Source organism: Urocitellus parryii, chromosome 6, assembly GCF_045843805.1.
Source record: "Urocitellus parryii isolate mUroPar1 chromosome 6, mUroPar1.hap1, whole genome shotgun sequence".
In the NCBI taxonomy this organism is placed as follows: Eukaryota; Metazoa; Chordata; class Mammalia; order Rodentia; family Sciuridae; genus Urocitellus; species Urocitellus parryii.
Window position 1 is genome coordinate 118,148,641 of NC_135536.1, and position 11,091 is coordinate 118,159,731.

General features: G+C 38.7%; 1 pseudogene; it reads left to right on the forward strand.

Annotated features, from left to right (window-relative positions):
• Positions 1-1,906: 1,906 nt before the first annotated feature.
• LOC113182087 (acylphosphatase-1 pseudogene) lies at positions 1,907-2,205 on the forward strand (annotated as a pseudogene).
• Positions 2,206-11,091: the final 8,886 nt, after the last annotated feature.

Here is an 11,091-nt window from a genome sequence, read left to right on the forward strand (position 1 = left end):
GTAACCCTAAAAGTTAAATGTTGTGTTTACATCCCTGATATTTCTGGCAATGTGACAAATATCCTTAAAGATTTACATGCTCAGATAGAAGCCATGTCCTCAGCAACTTTGTCATGGAATCAATATCAGCTTCTGGTTCTTGGTACTTCCTGGTGGAAAACATTGTTAGTCTTTGTCTTTGCCATCATACTCATTGGCATATTCCTGTGCTATGGCATTTATTGCTGCATCAATATGGTTCCAGTACTGATGAATTCTTGTTTCTCTTATAGACCACCCATCACTCAAATGGCCTTCCAGTCTATTACTTCTCAATCGGACTTCTATCATGGACCACTCGATAGACCTGATTTTTAAAGGGGGACTCCAAACTGCTTGCCCCACACAGTCCCTTTTCAGCCTGAAGAAGCCAAAAGGATCTTCTTCGCCCCCCTTCCTTACAGCAGTAAGGAGTTCCCAAATTAGAGGGGGGAATGAAGCCAGATTTAAAGTTAGGTAGTCAGTGTAGTTAGGTAAATCAGGTCTAATACCGAGTGAAATCTAAAATGGAGGCCATGCTGAGAATGATGCTGGGAAACGCAGGACAACTCATGGAATGTTAATGAAGTCCTGGAAAAGTCCACCTCAAAGACTGAACAGCCCCCAGCAGATTTGAAGATAGCCCAACCCAAAGAAGTGTTAATGAAGTCCTTCCTGCTCAGACTACTTCTTTGGCCCACCTGTGTCCCACCCCTTGGGCCTTCCCACCTACATTCCATCACTGAAAGAACTATAAAAGGGGAGACAACCGCACTTCCACGGATTTCACCTCTTGGGTCCCCTTCTTCCTCCAGGAGAAGTCTTTTCTGCTGTCCTTTAATAAACTTCTAATTTCTACTCTGACCTTGCCTCGGCGTGCTTCTTTGGTGTTATTCTTCAACATTGGGGAAGCAAGGACTCATCACCGGTCAACAGCAGTAACAGCTCCATTGAATTAACTTAGCATCTTTGTCAAAAATCAATTTATGGGGGCTGGGGTTGTGGCTCAGTGGTAGAGCGCTCACCTAGCACGTGTGAGGCCCTGGGTTCGATCCTTAGCACCACATAAAAATAAATAAATAAATAAAGCTATTGAGTCCAACTACAAATAAAAATAAATATTAAAAAATCTATTTATATGATTGATATATGTGTGATTCTGATTCTGGACTTTCAATTCTGTTCCATTGATTTATGTGTCTATATTTTGTTAACACTATACTGTCTTAAATATCATGTCTCTGTTGTAAGAGTAGAAATCAAGTAGTATGAGTCTTCCAACTTTTTTTTTTTTCAAAAGTTATTTTGGATATTTTGTTTTCTAAAATATTTTGGAATCAGCTGTATTGATCGGTATGAAAAATCCTGCTAAGGTTTTCATTGGGGTTGCATTAAATCTATTAATCAAGTTGGGGAGAAATGGCCATTTAAGAACACAGATTTTCCTGGCTGGGCGTGGTGGTGCACACTGGTAATCCCAGTGGCTCCGGAGGCTAAGGCAGGAGAATCATGAGTTCAAAGCCAGCTTCAGCAATTTAGCAAGGCCTTAAGCAACTTAGTAAGACCTTGTCTCAAAATAAAACATAATAAAGACTTCTGGGAGGGCTGGGGCTGTGGCTCAGTGGTAGAGCACTTGCCTAGCATGTGTGAGGCGCTGGGTTCTTTATGCCATTGTAAGTGGTATTATTTTTTAATTTTCCATTTTATTTATTATCCTCAGCATCACATAAAAATAAACAAATAAAATAAAGGCATTCTGTCCGTCTACAACTGCAAAAAAAAAAAAAAAAGATTTCTGGGAGCGGCCATTTTCATGACTGTGGGTGGTTGGCTTGGTGGCCACCAGTATGATTCGGCCCACTGTTGGGGGAATAAAGAAGGTTTGAGCATGGCAGAAGGGAACACCTTGATATCAATGGATTATGACATTTTGGGGAAGGTGTAAGGGGTGTTTTTCTGCAAGTACACTCAGGCTGAGGGTACAAAGCTAGGATTGGTAGACTGGGTCCAGAACACTGACCCAGGCACAGTGCAAGGATGATTGCAAGGTCCCATCTCCAAGGTCTATGCATGCAGGGATGGCTTGAGATAAGAGGAAGTCCCACATCATACAGTGACAGAGCAAATTTCAACAATGAGAAAGTCATCTTGAAGTTGGATTACTCTGATTTCCAAGTTGTGAAATAATGGCCTGAATTTCAATTTTCCAAGAAAAACTCAGTTTGGGTTTTATTATTAATAGAGATAGAACTATTCTGTGTTAAATATTAGAATCAGTTATTTTTATGTCAGATATTTAGTACTGCATGTTACATGTGTGATATAATACAACTTTACATAATTCTTTTTTTTTTTTTTTAAAGAGAGAGGGGGAGAGAGAGAGAGAGAGAGAGGGAGAGAGAATTTTTTTTTAATATTTATTTTTCAGTTCACAGCGGACACAACATCTTTGTATGTGGTGCTGAGGATCGAACCCGGGCCACACGCATGCCAGGCGAGTGTGCTACCACTTGAGCCACTTCCCCAGCCCCACTTTACACAATTCTAACGAACAAAAACACATTAGAAAAAAAATAAATAAAAAGGGCTGGGGATGTGGGGATGTGGTTCCGTGTTTAGGCACCCCTGGGTTTAATCCATGGTACCAAAAAAATAAATAAATAAAATAAATACAAATTTTCCAGTAAATTTTCCAATCCACAAATACTATGTAGATATCTTTTAGTCAATATTTTGTTGTTTTAGCATACCCATCTTAAGTGTTTTATTAAATTTGTACAAAGTATTTCATGTTCTTTATGTCATTGTAATTGGTATTATTTTTAATTTTCCATTTTATTTATTATTATTATCTTGTTAAATCAGGCTTTTTTAGTATAGTTATAGATGGACAGAATGCTTTTATTTTATTTTATTGTTTTGCTTTGTTTTTCATTTTTATGTGGTGCTAAGAATCAAACCCCAGTGCCTTATGCATGATAGGCAAGTGCTCTGCCACTGAGCTATAGCCCCAGCCCCCTTCTTTATTATTTTTTAGGAAATGTTTTTAATTGTAGATGGACACAATACCTTTATTTTATTTCTTTGTTTTTATGTGGTGCTGAGGATTGAACCCAGGGCCTCACACATGCTAGGCGTGATCTGCCACTGAGCTATATAAACCCAGTCCCCCATTTTATTTATTTATTTATTTATTTATTTATTTATTTCATTTTTTTCATTGTACTGGGAATTGAAACTAGGGCCACATGTATGCTAGGCAAGTGCTCTAACATGGAGCTACACCCGCAGCCTTTTTTATTTTATTTTTGAATTTTAAGACAGGGTCTTACTAAATTGCCCAGGGTTGGCCTAAAACTTGAGATCCTCCTGCCACAGCCTTCCAAGTAGCTGGTATTATAGGCATGCAGCTTCAAGCCCAGCTAAAATTTTTCATTTTAGTTGTTCATTGCTAATCTGTAGGAATATAATTGATTTGTTTTCTGTGTTGACCTTGTATCCTGTAACCTTGCTAAGGTCATTTATTATGATAGCTTTTTTTTAGAGTCTTTGTGATTTTCTATGTAGACAATTATATGTTCTGCTAGCAGAAATAGCCTTTCTTTTTCTCTTTCCACTTTTTTAAAATAGTGCATTGTAGTTATACATAATGATGGGATTTTTTGTTTCATGTTTGTAGGTGTATATATTATACCAATATAATTTGGCCAATATCATTCCCCAGCACTTGCCCCTTCCTTCCCCACATCTTACTGTCTGGTCCCTTTCCTCTACCCATTTCCCTTTGTTTTTCATCAGATCCTTTCCCCCTCCACCTGACACACACCCTTCTTTTCCTTTTTCCTGTCTAGCTTCCATATGAGAGAAAACATATAACTCCTGACCTTTTGAGATTGGCTTATTTTACTTACCATAATAGTCTCTAGATCCATCCATTTTCCTACAAATGACATAATTTTATTTTCTTCATGACTGAGTTAAACTCCATTGTATATGTATAGCACATCTTCTTTATCCATTTATCCATTGGTGGACACTTGGGCTGGTACCATAGTTTGGCTATTGTGAATTGTGCTGCTATAAACATGGGTAGCATGTATCAGTGTGATGACTTTAATTCTTCAGAATCAATACTAAGCAGTGGCATAGCTATGCCCATATGGTGGTTCCCTGCCTCGTCCTTTGAGGTTTTGAGGAGCAGAGACTGTCTTGTTTCTTCCCTTACACTCTGTCAGCCCTTTCATTTATTGTTCTTGACTCAGGCACTGTTTAGGACTTCCAGTAAATGCTGAGTAGAGTGGTGAGAGTGGACATCTATGCTTGTTCCTGAATGTGAGTGAAAGCATTCAGTCTTTTACCAGAAATATGGCAATAGATGTAGATTGTTGTTGTTGGGTTTTTTTGTTTGTTTTGTTTTGTAACTGTCTTTCATTGAGCTGAGGAAGTTCTATTCAATTCTTAGTTTACTGAGAGGTTTTATCATGAATAAATGTTGAATTTTTTCCCATGCCTCTTAACTTCTCTTTCATAGTTCATCTTTTTTTAAAATCTTTTTTGCTGAATTCTTGTAATTCCTTAAACTTTACATTTCAATTTACTATTCTCTCTTCAACTTTGTCTATTCTGTTTTTTGACTTCTCTTTTGAAGGTTTTAATTTTAATGACTTCAGTGTCATTTCTAGGAGTTTTGTCTGGTTTATCTTCAAATATGCCTACCTAATTTTATTAGTTTCTTTTTCTGTCTTCATATTTTCAGCATCCTCTTTCACTTCTTTATAAACATATTAAAATACTTTCTTTTTTATTCTGTCTCATCATTCTATTTTATGTGGTGTTTGCGGGTCTTATCTTGTCGTTCGTTGTTTCAGCTAATTCATGTACTCTGTGGTTTATTTCCTCATGAGCTTATTGATCTTTTATTATGAGCTCATATTCCTTGTAATTCTTTGTGAGAATTATTTGAATCTGTGTTTAAAATAGATTCTTCCACAGAGGATTTTTGTTTACCTCTGCCAGGAGTCTAGGGGCAAGAGGGGAGATATCTTTGATAACCTCTTTTCTGGGGTCAGATCTGAGGCCTTTTCTCCCCTTTCCTGATTTTTTTTTTCATTCCCCTAAAAGCAAAATCTCAGGCAAAAGTTTCATGTAATTAATTTGGGAAGTGATCTGTTGAGAGCCACAGCCAAAGGGGCCCCAGCAAACTTCCAGCTGCCAGCAAACTTCCAGCTGCCGGCTGATGATTGGCTCACAGTGGCCCCAGCAACATCTAGCTGATTGGCTCCTCTGCGGTGATGTTCATTGGGCTGTTTCCCTGCCCTTCAAGCTGCCAGCTGATGATTGGCTCACAGTGGCCCCAGCAACATCTACCTGATTGGCTCCTCTGCGGTCATGTTCATTGGGCTGTTTCCCTGCCCTTCAGACTACGGAACTGCTCATTGGGGGACTTCTTTGGCTCCGCCCACGCGACCTAGCCAATCGGCCTCAAGAGCAGGAGGATTGTGGGAGGTGGTTGTTGGTGTGTGGGAGAGGCTTGTGGAAGCCGGTGGTGGCAGTTGGGCTCTGAGGGTTTTTCCTGAGGAGCTGTTTTGTTTGGCGTTTGTAGTTTTAAAAATAAAGTTTGTTTCTTTTGACAAGTGGCTCCTGAATTGTGCCCAGCCAGACTGCGGCATTTGGTGGCTCGCACGGGGAGCGACTGAGGGTAAGTAAACTGCTCGCCCCTGAGGGCAGGGCGAGAGGATGGGTAGCCATTCTAAGTTTACTCTTTTGTTTTGCTTCATTTTTGTTTTAAGTTGCCTGTCCCTGGAGATGAGTGAGACGGAAGAAAAACCGCTCACATTTGAGGAAAAATTATTTGCGTTTGAGGACCAGATAGGGAGAAAGGAAGGATGGACATTTCAGTCCCTGGAGATGAGTGAGACGGAAGAAAAACCGCTCACATCTGAGGAAAAACTATTTACGTCTGAGGAACAGATAGGGAGAAAGGACGGATGCACATGTCAGGAGGATAGAAAGGCTATAATGAAATTTTGTTGTTCCATTTTTATTGGATTCTGTCTCGGTTTGCTTTGGTGTTATCTTGCTGGGTTGTATTATAGTAGAAATACGGGATCAGCAATTAGTAAAAAACAAACCGAAAGAGTGTTAAGTAAATTGTTAGACGAAGGAGGCATCCCAGTAAAATCAAGAGCAGTCAGAGCATACGTTGATACAATACAAAAATATAGCCCATGGCTTTTTAAGGAGGAGTTGTTAGATATATCACAATGGAACCATCATGGTGAAGATTTAAAAAGAATAGAAAAGTACAACCCAGGGACTCTGCCAGTTGGCACATTGACATTGTGGGCGAACGTATCTGGTTTGCTTAGTCCAAAGCCTTCAGTTCAGACAAAGGTAGAGGAAGGAAGTTTAGAGCAGCAAAAGCCATCAGGGGAAAAGTTACAACAGGAGACTGTTAATAACATCTTTCTATTAGAGAGTGAAAGTCTCCAACCAACAGCACCACCTCCATATGCTAGGAGGCTCCCAACCCCCGAAGTTGATAGTTGGGATCCTGAGACAGGATCTCAAGTATGCCCTGTATTTGAGGTAGGAGGGCAGCGAATTCACCAGGGTTTATTTTACAAAACAGTGAAGGAGCTAAAAGAGGCTGTAACAACCTATGGTCCTCAAGCACCCTTCACTGTAAGCTTGATCGAATCCATTACCAACTTAAACATGACGCCAGCAGATTGGGCTAATATGTGTAAAGCTGTGCTAACTGGAGGACAATACCTGTTATGGAAGGTTGCTAATGAGGAATTTTGCAAGGAGACGGCTATGGGAAATGCAGCAGCTGGTTATCCTCAGAGAAATCTAGATATGTTGTTAGGAAAGGGACCTTATGAGGATCGGCAGCAACAACTTGCATATGATCCTGGTGTATACGCACAAATTGCTGTAGATGCACTTAAGGCATGGAAGACTTTACAAGGACATGGAGGTTTACAAGGTCAATTATCTAAGATAATACAAGGAGCTAATGAACCTTATGCTGAATTTGTAGATAGGCTTATTCAAACAGCTACCAGAGTTTTTGGGAATACAGAACAAGCAATGCCATTAATAAAACAACTGGCTTATGACCAAGCGAATCGTTGGTGCAGAGATATCATTAGACCATGGAAACAGGAAGATTTAAACAAATATATTAAATTGTGTAGAGACATTAATGAACAAGAGCAAGTCATGGCAGCTGCAGTAAAACAGGCTTTAGATGCCAGAGACATTAATGAACAAGGGCAAATTGTGGCAGCTGCAGTAAAACAGGCTTTAGATGCCAGAGACATTAATGAACAAGGGCAAATTGTGGCAGCTGCAGTAAAACAGGCTTTAGATGCCAGAGACATTAATGAACAAGGGCAAATTGTGGCAGCTGCAGTAAAACAGGCTTTAGATGCCGGGCCAAGAACATGCTACAATTGTCAACAAGCAGGACATTTTAAAAGGAATTGCCCCATAGGAGGAGGGTTTAACAATACTAGGTATCAAAGGAATAGAATACCGGGTATTTGCCCACGATGCCGTAGAGGGAGACATTGGGCTAATGAATGCCGTTCTCAAACCACCATAGAAGGTACTCCATTATCAAAAAACGAACAAGGACAAGGTTTTTATCCACAATATCGTGGACAAAGGCATCGGGCTCCGTTGCCAAAAAACGGACAGGGGGCCCCAATGCTCCGGGGCCCCAAACCACAAATATACGGAGCTCTGGAGGAACCCAGCAACCCCAGCAACCCCATCAGGGTAGTGCCCAGGGCATCAGATCCCTCATCAGACAAACCAGAGGGAGCGCAGGGTTGGACATCTGCGCCTCTGCCAGAGCAGTACTAACTCCAGAGATGGGAGTTCAAATCATTCCCACAGGGGTGAAAGGACCTCTTCCCAAAGGAACAGTAGGCTTATTATTGGGACGCAGCTCTTCTACTCTAAAAGGACTTTTGATAAGTCCTGGGGTAATTGATCCCGATTATGAAGGTGAAATAAAAATTATAGCCAGTTCTCCAAAGGGTATATCAGTAATTTCACCAGGAGATAGAATAGCACAATTACTAATAATACCAAGCCTACATGATAAATTTTCCAGTCATGTTGTAGAAAGAGGTTCCAAGGGATTAGGCTCCACAGGTGTAGATTGGGCTATGCTTTCTTTAAATTTAGATTCTCGCCCCATGCTAAAACTAAATATTCAAGGACATGAATTTAATGGGCTACTGGATACAGGTGCAGACCTTAGCATTATCTCTCGTCAAGAATGGCCAAAACATTGGCCATTACAACAAGCCACTCAAACGCTTCGAGGCCTAGGAGTGGCGAATAATCCCGATAAAAGTGCAATGGTATTAGATTGGAAGGATCCTGAAGGATGTGAAGGAACTATACAGCCATATGTATTGGATCATCTTCCTATAAATTTATGGGGACGAGATGTCTTAGATCAATTAGGTTTAACATTAACAAATAATATCAATCAAAATGCACCCACTATTATGGCTAGACAAGGTTTTAGGAAAGGAAAAAGATTAGAAAAACAAGAACAAGGTATAGCAGCACCAATACAAATAAATCAAGGAACAGACAGACATGGGTTGGATTTTCACAAAGGGCCACTGAGACAATAAAAATTACCTGGAAATCAGAAAGACCAGTATGGGTTCCTCAGTGGCCCTTGACTAAAGAAAAGATACAAGTAGCCCATGATCTGGTCAAACAACAATTAGTGGAAGGACATATACAACCTTCTGTATCTCCCCATAATACTCCCATTTTTGTCATCAAAAAGAAATCTGGTAAATGGAGATTATTGCAAGATTTAAGAGCCATTAATAATGAAATGGTCATTATGGGACCTGCTCAATCGGGGATTCCTCAGTTGTCTGCTTTGCCAAAAACTTGGTATGTTTTAGTTATAGATATTAAAGATTGTTTTTTTTCAATTCCAATTCATCCTGAGGATAGTCCACGTTTTGCATTTACTATCCCTGCACTAAATCATGAAGGTCCTGATCAGAGATATGAATGGAAAGTACTCCCTCAAGGGATGGCTAACAGCCCAACTATGTGTCAAATTTATGTTAACAAAGTAATCCAGCCACTTAGAAATCAAAATCCTGAGCTACAAATATTTCACTATATGGATGACATATTATTAGCACACAAAGCTAAAAACACATTGCTAGAATGTTATGCCACACTTACAAACTTATTAAAAAATTATAATCTAGAGATAGCAATAGATAAAGTACAATTAAATTTTCCAATTAATTATTTGGGAGTTCTATTATCCTCAACCATGGTCCGTCCACCAAAAATTCAAATACGAGTAGATCAACTCAAATCACTTAATGACTTTCAAAAGTTATTAGGAGACATAAATTGGATAAGGCCTTATCTAGGTATTCCAACAGGAGAATTGGGACCTTTATTTGATATCCTAAAAGGTCCATCAGATCCAAATTCACCCCGAATGTTGACGCCTGAAGCAAGAAAGGCATTAAAAATCATTGAAACATATATGGAAAATATGCATTTGGATAGAATTGATATAAGTTTGCCTTTATTATTTATTGTACTATCAACAAAAAATATTCCTACAGGAGTATTTTGGCAAGAAGGTCCATTATTATGGATACATTTATCTTATTCTCCTAACACTATTCTTACTAGGTATCCTGAGGCTGTAGGACAATTAATACTCAAAGGAATAAAAACAGCAAAGGCAGTGTTTGGAATTTCTCCTAATAAAATTATTACTCCATATACTATGAATCAAATTGATGAATTAGCTAATGAGTTAAATACTTGGGCAATAATCATGTGCAAATCTAATGTTTCATTTGATAACCACTTACCATCTAATCCTTTATTGTCTTTTTGGTCATTGCATCCTGTAATTTTTCCAAAAATGACAAGAAAAACACCTATCATGAATGCTCCAAATATATTCACTGATGGGTCAAATAATGGTACAGCAGCAATAGTTACACCTGATCGAACTTTTACATTTTTAGTACCCAAACAATCAGCTCAAAAGGTAGAGCTTAATGCAGTATTACAAACTTTTGTGATGTTTAAAGATTCTGTATTTAATTTATTTTCTGATAGTCAGTATATAGTTAATGCTATAGTATCCCTTGAAGATGCTGGTAGGATTTCGCCTTCTTCTACTGTTTTCTCTTTGTTTTCCACTATACAAAGTTTAATCTGGGACAGAAAAGATCCATTCTTTATAGGACATATCAGGGCACATACAGGATTGCCTGGAGCCCTTAGTTTGGGCAATGATTTAGCAGATAAAAGTACACATGACGTACATATTTTCTCTATACTAGAAGAAGCTATAAATTTTCATAAAAGGTTCCATGTCAATGCTAATACTTTACAAAAGCGTTTTAAAATAACTAAGGAGCAAGCTAGACAAATAATAAAACAATGTCAAAATTGTGTTACCTTTTTACCACAAGTTAATCTTGGAGTCAATCCTAGAGGATTGATACCTAACCATATTTGGCAGATGGACGTCACACACTTGCCAGAATTTGGAAAATTAAAATATTTGCATGTTACAGTTGATACTTCTTCTGGATTTTTGATGGGCTCCCTTCATGCTGGAGAAAAAACTAAAGATGTTATAGCTCATTGCTTACAAAATTTTGCTACTGTGGGCATTCCAAAACAGTTAAAAACAGATAATGCCCCTGGTTATACGTCTACTTCTTTTAAACAATTTTGTTCATCATTTGGCATTACTCATATAACAGGAATCCCATACAATCCACAGGGACAAGGCATAGTTGAAAGAGCTCATCAAACTATTAAAATGTACTTATTAAAGCAAAAAGACGGAATTGGGAAGGGGTATATATTCCCCAAAGATAAACTTAAAATAACCCTTTTTACTCTAAACTTTTTAAATTTGGATTCATCAGGACTTAGTGCTGCAGAAAGGCATATGTGTCCAAAAAATGTACATAAGCCCAAGGTACTTTGGAAAGATATTCTAACAGGACAATGGAAAGGTCCTGACCCAGT